The sequence below is a fragment of the Vulpes lagopus genome, chromosome 19 (genome assembly GCF_018345385.1).
Source record: "Vulpes lagopus strain Blue_001 chromosome 19, ASM1834538v1, whole genome shotgun sequence".
NCBI lineage: Eukaryota > Metazoa > Chordata > Mammalia > Carnivora > Canidae > Vulpes > Vulpes lagopus.
The window spans coordinates 15,971,017-15,989,319 of NC_054842.1; the positions used below are offsets into that span (position 1 = coordinate 15,971,017).

At 49.7% G+C, this 18,303-nt stretch overlaps 1 protein-coding gene across 19 annotated transcripts in view; it reads right to left on the reverse strand.

Moving 5' to 3' along the window:
- The window catches only part of RBMS3 (RNA binding motif single stranded interacting protein 3), a 1,727,904-nt gene that overhangs the window by 1,236,078 nt on the left and 473,523 nt on the right, over positions 1 to 18,303 (reverse strand). The window lies entirely within an intron of this gene.

The following is an 18,303-nucleotide window of genomic DNA, read 5'->3' on the forward strand; positions in this document are numbered from 1 at the left end:
GCCATGGAGAATTGCTCTTACAATTCTTCGTGTCCTCTTAGAGAAGAGTTTCTTTGCAGCTCCACGTCTCTCTTTCCCTTCAGCACTGTTTTTTTTTCTTTTTCTTAAGACGTTCTCATATTTTTGCAAAAGAGGTGAAGGGTTGAGTGGGTCCTGTCATTTCATCATCCTGTTTAGAAGCCATTTTCTGAAGTTCCATGAGAGCTCAGACCAAGGCTTGACAACCAGTACACTGTGATTATTCAGCTAGGGCCAACTGGGCTCAGTGTGAGTCACCCTCTGCCTGCAGTGGCACATTCTCACGGAAAGGGGAAGGAGCCTGCAGAATAGGGAAGCCTGCAACGAGGAAAATGAACGCTTGGCTTCAGAAGGGCAGCAGGAGCTGCATACCAGCCCATGGTAGAACCTCAAACACCAGAATTACCACCTCCTACTTTATTTGCACTTTAGGTGGGGTGTAAATAACAAACAGAATCAGAAGTGCTGCAGTGACCCAGGGCAAGCCAGACTTCCTGAGCAAGCGGAGTCAGGGAACAGCTGAATGATGGCTGGCAGAGGCTTCTGGGGACAGTGGTGAGACCACAGCCTTGCCTCCGTTCAGACAGCATTCGCCCAGGCAGGGTTTGGAGCCCACCGGGGTCTGGCCTCCCTGCCTGGTCACTTACACACAGAGCATGTGGGAGCACTCTGGGCTATGCTGCTTTTGTTATCGTCTCAACAAATGAGTTTTGATTGGGGATGCTGCTGGGTCAGGCATTCTTCTGGGCAGGGGGCTTCACAGATGCACATTCTTATTGTGGAAAAACAGAAGAAGGGAGGTCCAGAGTACAGAAGCAAAGAGGTGGGAGAGAAAACAGCAGTGTTGGGCTTGGTGGTCCTCAGCTGTGAGGCTTGGGAAAGCCCTGTAAGGAGGAAGGTGTCATATACTTTGGCAAGGAGACTGCAGCTCAAAGAGGGAGCCCTTGTCCAGGGTCACAGCACCAACAAGGAGTGGAGCCCACCGTCAAGCTGCATGTGTTGGGATTTACTGCTGTAGAACCTGTTACCCTAAACAGTGGCTTAAGACACTAGTCATATTTTATTCCTGGTTTCTGTGGGTCAGGAACTCACAGTGGATGGTGGGGAGACACTGGGAGGCTTGAAGGCTGGGGCCGGAGTCATTGGGAAGGTCTAAAGTTGAGTGATGGCTGTCAGATGAGACCTCAGTGGACTGTCAGGTGGAGCCCTCCCGTGGCCTTTCCACGTGGGCTGGGATTCCTTGTGACTCGGTGGCTGGGATCTAACAGGGTGTGTCCTGGGAGAGATGGGAGGGGAGAGCCAGCTAGGGTGACCCTGTGTCTTTTTTCCTGGCAAAGCCTTGGAAGTCCCGTGGCATCACTTCTGCCAAATCCCATTGGTCCAGGCAGTCACAAGGCCTTACAAGTTCAGGGGAAGAAACACAGACCCCTCCTCTTGGGATTAGCATCACAGTATAAAAAACCATGTGGGATGGGACACATATGCTGTTGCAGCTGCCTCTGCACATCACCTGCTGCATCTGGTCTGCCTTCTCCAAAGCCAGGTTTATTCCCCCTCTCCATACCACTTGTCTACACCCAAAGCTGACCACCCAATCTTGCCTCATTGCTGCATTCAGACTTTTATTAGGCCTCTACTCCTGGACACTTCAGGGCTGGCAGCCCTACACTGTTTTTTTTTCTGCCAACCACAGACATTCCCACGGTCCTTTGTCATTTCAGGCCACTCTGGACTAATGTCTTTTGGTTTATTCACTCAGGCTTTTGGACCAGGGAATTTTGTTCCTTTGCATTTCATGGCCCATTAGCATAAGGGAAGTCCGAGCACAGGCTTCCCCCTCGCACAGCCAAACAGCAGTGATTTCAGAAGACTTTGCCAATATGTCAGCCCCTTATATGGTACCCTGGGCCCAGGAAGGAAACGCTAGAGGCTGTCTCAGGAAAGGTAAGCCCTGGCATCGGTGGCTGCTGGGGTGGAACCTGCTGAGGCTTTGTGGGCCAGGCACTGTGATACCACTGCAGCAGGCAGAGTGCCCCCTCCATGTGTGTGGAGAGGGGTAGAGGAGAAGAAAGATGGTCAGTTTCCTCTCCCATCTCAAGTTCTCCAGCAGGACCATGTAGAATCACTAGTGACTCACTGACAAGCAAAAGAGAGGTTCACAAGAGAAAGACACATACACTTGGGACACCAGGGATGAGTGACACAAGAGGTGGGTTACAGGGGGGCTTACCATTGTAGATCAACAAAGGGAAAAGGGCTTGGGCTTCAGTGTAGTTGAGGAGCGAGGTCAGGGAAGGTGTGGTACACGAGGGTTGCAGAGTAAGCTTGGTTATGCAGAATTCAGTCAATGACTTTACCATTGACAGAAAGTGTGAGGAGTCTTCTTGGGGTTCAGGGAGGATGGCACCTTCACAGATGTGCATTTCCTCCTGCATGGCTGGACCTCAGTGGCCTTGGCTCAAAATAATCCATACGCCAAAGATGCCTATTTTGGTGGCATCCTCTGGTCCCCTCCAGGGGTGAGTGAGTAATTCTGCACAGGAAAAACAGGAAGCCTGGCTCCACCAGGGGCAGGAGGGTACATGGGAGCTGGGCCCTGTGCATTCACGTCTACTGATGCAGTAAACCCCGCAGAAGGGAACTGGTGACCTTTCCTGAATAGGCAGCTGAAACGCTGAGGTTCCCCAATGCCATCCCTTACATGCTTCCAACTCAAGTGCTATACTAGGTGGGTAGATAAGTGCCCCTCCTCATGGGACCTAAATCTCATGGGCTTCAAGCATTTGTAAGGGACCCTTTTTCCAGTGTTACCCAATTCAGTAGCTGACTTGCATCCCTAACATCTCTGCCTTACTCCTTAATCAGAGCTTCCTATTGTCACACACAAGACAGCTTAGCTCTTTACACACGGTAATTTGGCAAATATTTCATATTAACTGCTCCCACTGCGGTGGCTCCAACCTCCAGTGGGAATCCTCTGGTTCCCACACACCCAAGCACTCACACACTTTGTGACCTCTTGATTGTTTTATGAACAGGAGCCATAGAGCTGGGAGGCCAGCAGGGGGAGTAGTCAGCCCCACCACTCCTGGTGGCAGCAGCCCCAGCAGGAGGAAGAGAGGGAGGGGCCTTATGGGGACTTGATGGAGCAGATGGATACCAGTCTCCTGTTCCAGCAGGAGGGAGGGAGCTTTCTCATCCCCCACCCCCAGAGCAGCTCCGGCACTGAGAAGCCGGCAGACTTCTGATTCCCCATCTACTGCGATGCATGAATACTTCATAACAGCCTTCTCTCACCCCTTTGTCCATAAAAGAAAAGTGTGCCTCTCCTGTGCTCCCTGGACTTGCCCACCATTTTGCTGCACTGTGTGGGTTCCAGACTGCAATTCCTTTTTATTCCTGAGTAAACCTACTTGTGCTGGTAAAATAACTGACAGTTCTTACTTTTAAGGCTAACAGCCTCAAACTCAGTTTCTTAAGCTGGAACGATGTCTCTGACCATCCTTCTCTTCCCTGGACACTTTGAGAGTTATAATTAAGTTTAGGATAGATTTTCTTCTGAAGCTTCTGGTAAATAACTTCACATGTAGAATTAATTCAGAACAGAACGCTAGTTCTAATGCCTGTGTTAAATCATTTATTCCACAAATCAGGCTCCTTCATGTAATTCTCCACTGCATCCCCCGACTAGGGCTTCTGTGTGTATGGAGCTGAGGGGCAGGTGGAGATTTCCAAGTACTCATGAGAGAAAGGGCAGAGGTGGTCATGAGATAAAGAAATCATGTAAGTAACTTGAAAGCTGGGATTTGAGTTAGCATGACGTGTAGGGATGAGATGAGGGTATTAGCACCAGATGGGGGATCTACAGTAAGATCAGGACATAGTCTAATAGGAGGCTGGGGAGATACTGACATTACAGTACATGGATGACTGGAAAGATTGGGGTGAACACAGCCAATGTGCTGTTGTGAGCAGATGCAGGGACAATCTTCAGCCAAAGCCATTTGTGTTGGGACTAGAATAAAAGTAGGATTTTTCCTTTTTCATATTTCATCAGCACGTATCAGAGAGAATTTGGTGTTGTCATTGCCATGAAAAAGCTGAGAGACAGCATCTGTGTGGTCAGGACCCCCAGAATGCTTTACACATGCTTTGGAGAGATTCGTTCATTCATTCATTCATTCATAGAATTAATTTGATGCCAGTTTTTGGCACCATTTCGGTCCTTGACTCCTGGGAGCCTGAAATCTAGTAGAGGATCAAAGCCAGGAGCACAGCCAGGAGCTAGAAGAAGACTTCTTCCAAGCAGTTGCTGTTTCTTGATCACGTGGGATTCTTTGGATGAAGTCTGATTCCCAGGAAGGACACCTTCACATGGACACTCGGATTCCATGTGTATTCCATGTGTATTTCTAGATTGGGATGATTCACTCAGAGTTTACTGAGAGGGTGAGACTTCTGATCTGGCGGCAGAAGCCTCTTTGAACCAGAAGACAGGGTGAGAGCAGAGACCCTGAGGCAGCCTCCCGGGGACAAACCACTGACCCAAAGCTGCTGCTTCAACTTGGGTCTTACCTGGTGCATCTGGGAAAGTGAGGATCTGCTCTCTGGTGACAGGGATCCAATGAGTCCACATGTGGTAAGCTAGTTCCATGGTCCCTGGAATGTTCTATGCCAGGCACGAACACTCGGTGACGGCGGTGTCCTCATTTCCATTTCTCTGAGTGGAGAGTCGGACTGATGGTGACCTCCAAGGGGGTCTTAAGTCCCAGCCCTGAAGCCAGGCGCAATGCCACCGTTCGACGGCAGAGGGCGCCAGAGCCCACCTGCTAGAGGCGCCCCTGGCTCTCAGGTCGACCTGGGGCTCCTGGGTGTGCAGAGGGGGTGCAAGCAACGAGGTGACCTTGGACTCGGGGGGGGGGGGGTCCAAACAGACCAGTGGAGACTAGGGGTGGCAGGGGGGGCCGAGGTGACCCGTGGATGCCAGGGGAAGTAATAGGCAGAGATGACCCCATGAACGCCAGGGAAGGAATGGAGGGTCCTAGGTGACCAGTGGATGCTGCTGGAAGGAATGGAGGAGCCGAGGTGACTGTGCACAATACAGGAAGGAATGGAAGGGCCGAGGTGATCCCTGGACGGCGGGGGGAGGGAATGGAGAGGCCGAGATGACCTGTGAGTTGGGGGCAGGGAGAAACGCTGGATCTAAGGTGACCAGTGATGTGGAGCAGTGAAATGCAGGTCCCGAAGTCACCCATGGGGATCGGGTAGAGAGCAGAGATATAGTGGCACACAGGTGTCCTCTGATGTAGGAGAGAAATGCAGGTGCCCAGGTGACCCTCACCTCTTTCTCCCTTGGCTCCTCTGTCCCCAAGCTAAAGAGCTGGGACACATGAAGACCATAAGAGAGCATGCATGGCTTGGATCTTCGGTCTAAATTGCATTTCTTGGGCTGGTTTCAGAGCTGGCCTGACCTCAGCTGCCCTCCTGCTGTCCTTTGTGAGGATGAATGGATGGACAATGCAAAATATAAGTAAGTGGAAAAGCTGGGCAGAGAAGCAAATGACGTGGTGGGGATCAAAATGGGGGTGGAACCATGTTATGACAGATGGTTTAGGCACATCATGGTGGAGGCAAAGTCAAAATAGAGCAAAGAGGAAGTAATCTGATTTGTAGACTGCTTCACATGGAGATGTGCATCCCTCATCAGCCCAGGCTCTGTCATGCAGGCAGGGCACACACAGAAATGCAGACAGACACACACACACAGCTATCGTCCATGAGTGTGGGGGGATGAGTGAGGGCACAGGTGTGGGGAGCTCCTCTGACAGGAGCCTGACGAATGCTTCTGGACTGGAAAGCACATGGAGCGGGCTCAGCTCTCGCTTGTATCCCTGTCCTTCCCCAGCAACCTTCTGACAGCCCTCTTTACCTCCTTGGTTTTCAGGTGTAAATGAGGGTTCATTGCTGCAGTGCCCACGGCATAGAACAGACAGAAGAGCTTGGCCCCTTTCTGGGCATAAGCATTCTGGGGCTGGAGGTAGACAGCGATGGATGATCTGTAGAAGAAGGTGACCACCACAAGACAGGAGAAGCAGGTCCCACATGCTTTCCTCCACCGGTTGGCTGAGTTAATCCTCAGCACTGCCTGGGCAATGGCACAGTAAGAGACCAGGATGAGGCCGATGGGCATGAGCAGGATGAGGATGCTGGTGACAGCCATCTGGATCTGGTTGTAGGTGGTGTCCCCACCAGACAGTCTGATTAAGCTGGGACCTCACACACGAACTCATCCCCCTGCTGGTGGGGACACAAGGGCAGGTGGAGAGTGGGTGGTGTCTGGACCACCGACTCCAGCAGACCGATGGCCCAGGCCATGGACGCCAGCTGCCGGCACAGGCAACGGGGCATGATGATGGTATAGTGGAGAGGCTGGCATATGGCCATGTAGAGGTCAAAGGCCATCACGTTCAGGAAGATGCACTCTGTGGTCCCCAAGAACAGAAAGATGAAGAGCTGAACAGAGCAGCCAAGGAAGCTGATGGCCTTTGGGCTGCAGAGGTTGACCAGCAGCTGGGGGACGGAGCTTGTGGTGAAGCACAGCTCCAAGAAGGACAGGTTGGAGAGGAAAAAGTACATTGAGGAGTGGAGCCTTGGGTCCCGCACAGACAGCAGGATGATGAGGGTGTTGCTCACCAGAGTGAGGAACAGCACAACAGGAAGTGAGGACAACCACAAAAAGGATTCCCTCTAGCCCTGGGTGTTCAGAGAAGTCCAGAAGGAGGAAGCCCCCAGGGGAGTTCTGGTTGCCTATTTTCCTGCCCCAGCCTGGAAGGATGAGGGCAGTGTGTCCTGAGCTGTTGTCCCAAACCTCCCCTGGTACTGGTCAGATCACCGCAGGTACGTATCTCCTTTTTTTCTCTCCACCGTGTCCTTTACCAGGCACTCCACCTCCACACTCTGCACCTCCTTCCCTTCATGTTCCTCCTGAGCAGTGCTGTCCAGCAGGCTTTGGGGGCAGCAGGACTTGCTGGGAGACAGGCGGTGCTGGACACGGGGGCCTCAGGCTGATGGGCTGAGCACAGCGGAGGCTACTGGAAAGCATGCAGTACTGAGCTGCTTACTTCAGGACCACATGGTGGATGCGTCTGTGTTCTCAGTGCTGTTCTAAGTGTTGTATTGTCCCTATGCATTTGTTGGAAGAACCAGCAAAGTAACGTATTTTTATAATGAATTTTTAGGTTGTAGCTATCTCTGTAGAGTTGATCATTTCTCTATTTGTCAGATGAATTTTGGAGAGCTATTCATACTACATGTATTCTGTGTGCCTTTTTTTTTTTTTACAAGGGACCTGATTTGAGACAGAATGTTGTGTCTATGGAGAGGTTTTCCTTTTCTTTTTTTTTTTTTAAAGGTTTTATTTATTTATTCATCACACACACACACACACACACACACAGGCAGAGGCACAGGCAAAGGGAGAAGCAGGCACCATGCAGGGAGCCCAACGTGGAACTCGATCCCAGGTCTCCAGGATCATGCCCTGGGCTGAAGGCGGCACTAAACCACTGAGCCACCTGCACTGCCCAGAAAGGTTTTCCCTTTGTGTCTAAGGACCCCATTCACAGACCAGTATGGTTGCTCAAGTTGCTAAGCCAGTTGTCTGGCTAGGGGATCTGGTCCACATGCCCAGTCACGTCCTGGGAAGCTCATAGGCAGGAGGCAAGCATGGCCCCAAGCCCATTAAAATCATTGAGGGCTTCACAGAAACATTATTGAAGACCTCGAGCCTCCAAGGTCAGGAATACCAACATACTCAGTGAGGGGATAGGGTCTATAATAAGCTGAAGGGCCAGTTTGGGTGGATATATTGGGAAAGCTTCCTAGAGGAGGTGACTATATGTTTTCTATACAAAAAAGAGGAGCATTAGGCCTAGAAGGCCAAGCCATGGATGGGGCAGGAGGCTGAACCACTGGTGATGCTCTGGCCTTAGCCGATGACCCCCGGCCTCAGGACGGCTTGGCATGGGGGCAGCTGGCAGAAGTACCCTAGCGGCCTGCAGGGTAGCCTGAGCATCTCCTAACACATGTTCCCATCCTGTTGCATCTCCATCCTGTTAGAGATTTCTGCTGCTGTATCTTCCCTGGTTTGTTTTCTTTTCTCCCTTACGGGACATATTTTAAATATTTGTCATATTTGTATACATTTACAAAACTGTGAGTAGAGCATATCTCTACAGTTTAATGAGTAAGACAGTCAACCCTGGGCATGACCACCAAATTGAGTGAATGTTTCAAATGTCTAGAAGCTCCGTGTGCCCACACCCCAGATGGAATCACCATGCTGAATTTCTGATAGACTATTCCTTTGCTTTCCTTTGGAGAGAGAGTTTACATAGACCCTTTGAAAATGTATAATTTAGTGCTTTTTATTTTTTATTATTATTTTTTTTTAGTGCTTTTTAGTATAGTCACTATCGTGCAACCAACACCATCAGCCTCCAGGACATCTCATTGCCCTAAAACAAAACATCACACCAAGGAGCAGGGTCCTCTCCTTTGCTTCCCTTGTGATATCCAGTTCTTGTGACCTAAACAGAAGCCAGCTGTTTGTGTTACTCCTCAACTATCATCCTAATCAATTTGTTTGCATTCTGAGTTTCACATTCTCCTGGCGCTCCCCTCCCTCCTTCCTGAGCCTCTGTAGGTGGTCTCTCCTTCCAGACCCCTCACCTGTTCTCCCTTGTCTCTGTCTTCTCTGCTTTCTTTAATTTACCCTGACCCTGTCATTCAGGGGTTTCTGCGTTTACTCCTTTCTTGGGCCCCAGGAGTGCCAGCCAGCAGTGTGCTGGGAGCCAGGGCATGGGTTGGGGGGTCCACGCAAAGGAGATTGTGATGACGCAGAGCTACTTGCTGGGGCTATTGGTAGCTGCCACCTGTGGACTGTTTCCCATGCCTCTCATATACCCAATCACCAGGATCTCACAGCAACCCTGCACACAAGGTGCTCTTATTCCAAATGCATCAAGAAGTAAACAGTTTTAGAGGTTGAGAAACTTGGTGAAGGTCAACCTGCCAGTAGATGTGAGGCCCAGAGTGTAGACCCAGTTTATCCTCTACTCTGGTGCTCCTCTCTTGGGGGCCAGGTAGCAATGGATGTCTCCTAGGAGAAGAACAGACTTTCTACTTACCCAGAGTCAGAATAAAACCCCCTCTGCCACCAGTGATGACAAAACTCTTCACTGGTGTCTCCATGTGGACATTAGGAGGAAGACTTGCCAAAGAGCAGTAGGTATCCTGGAATGGCAGTTGGGTCACCGGTCTTATGAAGGATTGTTAGTGCCAACCACCAGGCACGTTCCGAGGCACACATCCATGGGATGTGCTGGAGCGGGCTCATGCGAGCTCTTGACTGGTAACTTTTGGGGACTTTGTGAGAGAGGATTATGCCGTTGGCAGCTGGGACCAGCCATGGCGGAAGTACGCCATGGAAATCGGTCAGCCCATCAGGCAGGGTCTGTGTCTCCCCCAAACAAGCTGGTTGCCAAACTGTTACCAGTTCATCTCTGGTTGCCCGCAGAGCTGCTCTGGGTGCCCTCTCCCTCTGATATAAAGAATCTGAAGCAGAGAAAGATGACATCCCTTGCCTCAGACAATACAGTCAGTGAGCACGAGAGCTGATAATTGAACCTAGGTGGGCTGGCTGCAGAGGCTGTGTGCCAACCTCGGCCCACCAGGTCCCTGCAGGGAAGGTGAGGCCCCAGAGGTCAGAGTGTTGTGCGCAAGATTATGTATCTGAGAAACCACCAAAAACCCGACACCGATGCAAACACACGAGGGTTTATTAACAAGCTGGAGCTTGGGTCCAAGTACACCCGACACAGCGGAGCAGGGACTTGGACCCCGAGGTGGGTTCCAGCTTAGTTTTATGGGCTGGCCTAGGGGACCTCCAGAAGGGGTGGAGGGATTTCTCAAGTTCTGTTTACATTCTGATATGGGGCTTTCAAGGGCATTGAGCTCTGTTCTCATTCTAATATGGGGCTTTCTATGGCGTTAAGCTGTAAACTGTTTTTTTTCCCTGTAACTGAAGTAAGGTAAAGTTCAGCTCTTCTTCGCAGGGGCCTGGGATGGCTGTGCTTGTGCTAACGCTGAACTTAAAATGGAATGGCCTTAATTTTCTTAGCCTCCACATTTCCCCCTCTCAGAGGAACCTAAGGAAGGACCCAATCATGGGTCCAGGTTGCTCTCAGAGTGAGCTGGGGGAATGATTAAACCAGGATTCGAACCAACTTTGTTGCTGTTCTCGCTGCCATTTACATCCCACCAAAGAAGCAACATCCTATGTTTAAGGCAGCACATAACCACCACCCAACCTTGTTGTAAGAAGACTAAGTCTAATCCCCTTTTATTTTGAAGGACAACCTCAGACTAGGGAGGTGGGAAATAAGTGAGAATGGCGCAGTCTTAGCTTTAGGGGATTGTTCTTGTCTGGTTGGCTTTTCTGTTCTGCAACAAAGTCCTTGAGAACGGCGTGTGGATCAGCTGGCCGGACATGGGTGTAGTGGGCCCAGGGAGTAATCCCGTCGACCTTGAGAGTGGTGGGAGTGTTCAGGATCACGATGTACGGTCCCTTCCAGCGAAGTTGAAGTGTCTGGTGTTGGTATCTCCACACATACACCCAGTCACCCGGCTGATATCGATGGGGGTCCGGGGGTGGTCCAGTCTCATAGAGGGCCCTCAGCTTAGGCCACACCTGTTCATGGGTTCGTTTTAACATTTGGAGGGAGAAAAGAAGTTGGTGATCATCAAATTCAGCAAGCACTTCAGGTTTTAAATTGGGGATAATAGGTGGAGGAATACTGAACATGATTTCTTAGGGGGTAAGTCCCATCTTGTATGGGGAGTTCCTCACCCTATATAGGGTGAAGGGGAGGGGAGTCACCCAGGCCCCGCCAGTCTCCAGGGCTAATTTAGTAAGGTCTCCTTTAATGTTCTGTTCATCCTCTCTACCTATCCTGAGCTCTGGGGCCTATATGCACAATGTAATTTCCAATCTGCCCCAAGTACTAGTGTCACTCCCTGTGTTACCTTATAGATGAATCCTGGGCCGTTGTCTGATCCAATCTTAACAGGAAAACCATACCTCGGTACGATGTCTTCCAGCAGTTTCTTGGTCACAGTCTGTGCAGTTTTCATGTTTGGTGGGAAATGCCTCTGTCCATCCTGAAAAAGTATCTACAAACACTAGTAAATACCTGTATCCGCATTTTCCAGGTTTTACCTCAGTGAAGTCCACTTCCCAGTAGGCTCTTGGGCGGTCCCCTCGGAGCCAGGCACCCAGGTTAGACCCATGGGCGGTGGCGTTGGTTAACTGGCATGCATGGCAGCTTGCCACAATCCGCTCGATCTTTGCTCGAGAGTCCTTAATAGTGATCTTTGCATGTTGTATGAGGTCTTCCACCTTCCTTGTCCCCATGTGAGTACTCCGATGCATTTTGGATAGGACTCGCCGTCCTAGTTCCTCTGGCAGGATGATGCTGGAGTCTGCGGCCCTCCACCAGCCACGCAAGCACTGGGTCATAGGCAAGCGTTTGATCCAGTGTAAGTCAGCATCAGTATCGTTGGGGGTGTCCGGCAGGGTCGGTGCCCCCGGATGGGGTCTCCATTTCCGTGGTTATGGCTGCCCCCACCTATCTGATTCCTTCTTGAACGAAACTGCTGACATCCGTATACCAGGTGGCATCCGCATTCGGCAGTGGCTGGTCCTGGAGATCAGCTCTGATTCCTGCTCCTGTGCCAAAATTTCTTGACAGTTATGCAGAGGGGGGTCCCAGTCTGGGTTAGGGAGACGAGAGGCATGGGGTATTGGCGGACCCTGACAGGGTCTGCCCCCAGCTTTAGTTCTATGTATATGGCTGGTCGGTGCCGGGCCAGCCCAATTCCCCCAGTTTCTGCCCACACTTGGGGAAATTCCTGCAGCCAATGGTCAATGTCAGTCATTGGGGCTGAGGGCGTTTGACGGAGACGATATTCCGTTTTCTAAACTCAGGACAAGCACCTGAATCAGGTGCCCCTCTTTGGTTAGGATTTTTGTCCCTTCGGGATGGAAGTGAATTTGTGCCCCCATCTTGGTGAGCAAATCCCGACCTAACAACGGGTAGGGGCACTCAGGGATGACCATGAAGGAATGGAATACCCGGTCCATGCTGAGACCCACAGTTCTTCAGGTAGTCCATGAGTACTGTTTGGTGCCCGTGGCCCCTTGCACCCGTGAAATCTTGTTTGCCAATTTCCCCTGGGGTTGTAATAAAACCTAATGTTGTGCCCCAGTGTCCACTAGGAAGTCAACAGGTTGCCCCTTCACTCTAAGAGTTACCCTGGGCTCTGGGAGGGGTGCCGAACCCCGACTCCCCTAACCGTCCAGGTCCTCCATTTCCAAGATCTTGGCAGGGGCCTTAGATCTTTTGTTAGGGCAGTCTTTCACCCACACCCTTTTCTTTGCAAAAAGCACATTGGTTTTTGTTCAGCTTAGGGCACTCCCGACGGGGACCAGGGCCATCCTCCTTACTTACAGGGCCATACCTCCTTACAGCCAGCTTCTTGAGGTGCCTCCATCTTTCCTGTGGGTCGTCCATGGTTGTAGCCAGCAGGATCTTGGCCAGGTTTCGGGTCTGCCGGTCACTTAGTTTGGTTTGTTGTTTTTCCAGACTTTCTCTATTATTATAAACTCTTTCTGCTACTATTACTAAGTCCTACAAGCTCTTCTCTCCCACTCTTTGCAATTTCTTTTTAATGTCCGGAGTGGCCTGGTTAACAAAAGCCATGATATTTGCGGCCTTTGTTTCCGAGGCTTCTGAGTTCATAGGGGTGCACTGCCTAAAAGCCTCTATGATTCTCTCTAAGAGGACTGCTGGACTCTCATCCTTACCCGGTCTCACATCATAGACCTTGGCCAGATTGGTCGGATTGCGCGTGGCAGCCTGGAGACCTGCCATTAGAGTCTGGCGGTGGACCCGGAGTCTCCCATTACCGTCAGCTGAGCTGTAGTCCCAGGTAGGGCAGGATAAGGGGAAGGCAGCGTTTATGAGGTTTGGGTTTTGAGTCGGCTGTCTGTCCTCTCCCAGGACAGACTTCCAGACTTCTACCTGAATTCGTTTCCTCTCTTCAGTGGTGAAGAGAACCTGCAAGAGCTGTTGGCAGTCATCCCAAGTAGGCTGGTGGGTAAAGAGAACAGTATCTCAAAGCCCAATTAGATCTCTCAGATTATCAGAGAACTTTGCATTTTGGGCTTTCTAATTATATAAGTCACTGGTGAGAACGGCCAATATAACATTAGCTGTCCGCCAGTCTCGTTGGGGGGCCCCATGGCGTGGAGGGGAAGGACAGTGGAGTCGGCTGACCCCGCATTTGGAGATGGGGCCACCAGTGGGTCCACCCGCGTGTCCCTACTGCTGGCCTGGGCACAAGGACTCCCTCATCAGGGAGGGGTGGCGCCCCTTCTGCAACCCCCGGTGCCTCCAATGGAGGGGTGGAAGAGGGAGGGGGTGCCCGGTAGGGCGGCAGGAGGATCAGGTCCTGGGCAGGGGGCAGGAATCCTGGAAGACTGGATAAAGGGGCACTTGGGGCTTAAAATCAGTCTCCTTCTCAGCTTTCCGCAGGGCTAGAATCTTGGTAGGTCCTGCTTTGGGGGGTAAAAATGGTTTTAGCCAAGGAGGGGGATTCTCCATCATGTCCTGCCAGATCAGGATGTAGGGCACCTGGTCAGAGTGGCCGTCCGGTTTGTCCCTGAAGATCACAGCCTTAACCTGTAAGATAATAGGTAGGTGGAAAGTTCCTTCTCGGGGCCATCCAACGTCAAAGGTTGGCCATTCTGATATGCAATACATTTGAAATCTCTCCATATGTCTGTGCTCAGATTATGAGCTCTTTCCCTAACATCCGAGAAGTGGGAGAGCATAAGAGGCAGGGGAGTGGTTTGTGTCTGCCCTATTATGTCCCCAATCCACACCAAGACACAGACAGTAAAGATGATTAACAAGGACCCAACAACATAGACCAACATTCCAATGGCCGCAGAGACAAAAAAGAAAGTAACCCGAAGGGCTGGCAGTCAGCCCTCTTTATAGATGAGGACTCCGTCCTCCTTACAGATAGGACCCTGTCCTCCAGGCGGAGCAAGGGGTGTCTCCTCAAGACCCCCGGTCGACAGCCTGCCAGCGCGTCCGCCTAAGCCAATGTCGACCCAATACAGATTGGAATTCCTACAGGTAAAAGTACAGTTTAGAGCTCTCAGAAAATATGAGCACAAAAGGTGGAAAAATTTGAGTGCACGGACCACACGTGAAACCCTCCTGATGGGGTACTGGGGGTTTCTCGGATCCCGGACGAGCCTCCAAATGTTGTGCCCTAGAATTACATATCTGAGAAACCACCAAGGAGCTAACACCGATGCAAGTACATGAGGGTTTATTAACAAGCTCGAGCTTGGGTCCAAGTATACCTGACACAGAGGAGCAGGGATTTGGACCCGGAGGTGGGTTTCAGCTTAGTTTTATGGGCTGGTCTAGGGGACCTCCAGAAGGGGGGGAGGAGTTTCTCAAGTTCTGTTTGCATTCTGATATGGAGCTTTCAAGGGCATTGAGCTCTGTTCTCATTCTAATATGGGGCTTTCTAGGGTGTTAAGCTGTAAACTGTGTTTTTTTTTTTTTCCTGTAACTGAAGTAATGTAACTTTCAGCTCTGAATATAAGGGAAGGGAGAAGAAATGTGTGGGAAATATCAGAAAGGGAGACAGAACATAAAGACTCCTAACTCTGGGAAACGAACTAGGGGTGGTGGAAGGCGAGGAGGGCGGGGGGTGGAGGTGAATGGGTGACAGGCACTGAGGGGGACACTTGACGGGATGAGCACTGGGTGTTATTCTGTATGTTGGTAAATTGAACACCAATAAAAAATAGATTTATTATAAACAAAAATTTCAGCTCTTATTCACAGGGGCCTGGGTTGGCTGTACTTGTGCTAACACTGAACTTAAAGTGGAATGGCCTTAATTTTCTCGGCCTCCACAAGAGGCCCCTCCATGAGAATAGCTTTTGCCCTCAGGTTGGGGAGATGGTAAGCTGTCTCAGGGGCACGGAAGGGTTGTATGACACCCATCCCACTGAGAGAAAGATCTCATTAATTCTATTAAGACCCAGGGGTCCCACAGTCCACTGATGATTAGTCCCTGACTATTGTAGAGGGGCAGGGGAATATCTAGAGGAAGCATGCCAGCGTTCGCTATCACTGCGTGGGTAAGGAGCTCACCTCCGCTTCTTTCCATCAGTAGGAAAAGCCAGGAGGTCTCCTTCTTAGCCCTCCAGAGACTGCTCCAGGCTTCTAGATATTCCTCTTAAGCCTCTGATCCAACCATTTAGGATCCCACTTTTTAAAGTTTTCAACTTCTTCTGTTCCATCGACTTCTCTCTGAGTGGGACCTGATTGCAGCAGCACAGAATACAACACCCTAGGGCTGGAGAGCCCATAGGACATTTGGTCTAATCCTCAAACAACATAGTTTAGGTGTTACCATGCCATCCTCCATTGCGGTCATGAGGTTCACACTAATCCATGGCAACCTGGCCCTTGTCCAAATCACAATGGCTCTGCGAGGCCCATGGGCCTACCCAGGAGTCATTTTTACAGTACCTGACTGTGTCATTGGAACATGTACACTTGGTGGTTGGCAGAATCTCCACATTGGTTCTCGGGCTTGTGGAGTAAGTGATGTGGTGGGAGGAGACTGGGTAGGAGCCCTGAATCTCTACCCCATTCCCCACGAAGACAGGAAGTCCAGAGCAATATCAATCCAAAGGAAATGGTAGAGATTGATGCCACTCTAAAGGATGCAGGAGATGGTTGTTCCTATCATGTCCACTTCATTCACCACTCTGGTCACTACAACACCAGGCAGATCCTGGAGCATGACAGTGGGCCACCACAAACTCAACCAAGTAGCAGCCCCAACAGCAGCTGTCATGTCTGAGTAACATGGTTTGGGGTCCATTAGGTGGCTCTTGGCCAATGACAACGTGTTCTTTTCAAATACTATCAGGATGGAGGATGGGAGCAGTTTGCATCTACATGCGTGTATACAATTACACATTTAGGACTCTGGCGTCATAATAGGGTCCAAAGGGACATGGACAGTATGTGCCCATAATACACACAGAAAAGCCTTGATTTGTCCTATTTGCTGATTTCTGAATGTGTAGATTTGTACCACACCTGATTTTAAGCTGCCAGTGTGACTTTACCAAAAATGCAGATTTGGAGTGATGTTCACATCCCCATGCAGTATGTTGTAGTATTTTCTTTTTATCACAGACATAGATGTCTATAAGCATGGAAAATAATAGCATATAGCTTTCCCCATTAGCGGCCTGAGGTGATCTCTGAAAATGGTTCACTAGTCCCTTGACCCAGAAAACGCTACAAAATCGCGCCAATCAAGAGGTTCACTTTATGAACACACATGAAACTGCCCAGGCCATGAAGACCATGCATATCTAAAAGCCAGCCCAGTACCTGAGGCATGTCACTGCAGAAACAATGTGTGCCACTCCGTGGCTACCACGGCGGAGGCTGGGAGGTGTGCCCAGGCAAAACAGTGGGGCTGCATGCAGGCAATGAAAGTGGGTAAATGACACCTGTGAGCAACAATATGGTGACTATGCCAGCCTGGTGGCCCATAAAGAGTGATGAAACTTTACTGCACGTGCTTAAAAATGCAGAGGGTAATGCTGAGCTGAAGGGTTTAGATGTAGACTCTCTGGTCACTGAGCACATCCAGGTGAACAAAGCCCCCACAATGTGGCCCAGAACTTACCAGGTTCATGGTTGGATTCATCCACATGTGAGTTCTCCCTGCTGTACTGAGATGATCCCTACTGAGAAAGAGCAGATTGTTCCTAAACCAGAAGTGGAGGTTGCACAGAACAGAAAGATATCCCAGAAGAAACTGAAGAAATAAGAACTTATGGCCTGAAAGCAAATTCTACATAAAATAAATGCAAATAAAAGTAAAAAAAAAATCATAAGAGATAGTAGAGTAACAAGGAAGTGATCAGTTTTAAATATTTATTATCTCTGCTTTTAATATAAATTACTATAAGTTTATACTAACTTATTTTTAATAATGGCTGTAATTTAACAACCGGTTTGCAAAATGCCTGAAAATCTACGTCAGCTCTCATGAGACTATATGAGGCAGCTCCAGCATCCTCTGGACATGGCCTTCTGGACCTTCCAGAAATCATCACATTGTTCCATTATCTTGATGACATCTTGTTAATCAAGCAGGATGAGACAGGATTGGTGAGACAAATGTGCTCCAGAGGGTGGGAGATGAACCCTATGAAGATTCAAGGCCCTCCACATCACTGATGTTTCTAGAGGGCCCATGGTCTGGATCATGCCAGGACATCCAGGTAAAATAAAGGACAGATTATCACTTGTTATAAATATGGGGAATAAAGACAGTGTTGTTGTGACATAAGGATAGACACATAGATCAATGGAACATAATGGAAAAAATCCAGAAATACATATAAGTATTTCCAAATTGTCCTTTAAAAGTGGATGAATTTTTTCCCCAATCATCAAAAAGGGAAAAGTCACGTAGTTTTTTGAGTGACTTTGGTTCACATTTCTGAAGCAATATTCTAGATGTCACAGCAGTTTTTTTAATCCATTTTATTTTTTTATAAATTTATTTTTTTATTGGTGTTCAATTTGCCAACATATAGAATAACACCCAGTGCTCATCCTGTCAAGTGCCCACCTCAATGCCCATCACCCAGTCACCCCCACCCCCCGCCCACCTCCCCTGCCACCCCCCCTTAGTTTGTTTCCCAGAGTTAGGAGTCTCTCATATTCTGTCTTCCTTTCTGATATTTCCCACTCATTTTTTCTCCTTTCCCCTTTATTCCCTTTCACTATTTTCTATATTCCCCAAAGGAATGAGACCATATAATGTTTGTCCTTCTCCGATTGACTTACTTCACTCAGCATAATACCCTCCAGTTCCATCCACGTCGAAGCAAATGGTGGGTATTTGTCATTTCTAATGGCTGAGGAATATTCAGCCAACCTGGAAAACTGTGTGGAGGTTCGTCACAGAGTTAAAAATAGAAGTACCCTACGACCCAGCAATTGCACTGCTGGGGATTTACCCCAAAGATACAGATGCAATGAAACTCCGGGACACCTGCACCCCGATGTTTCTAGCAGCAATGTCCACAATAGCCAA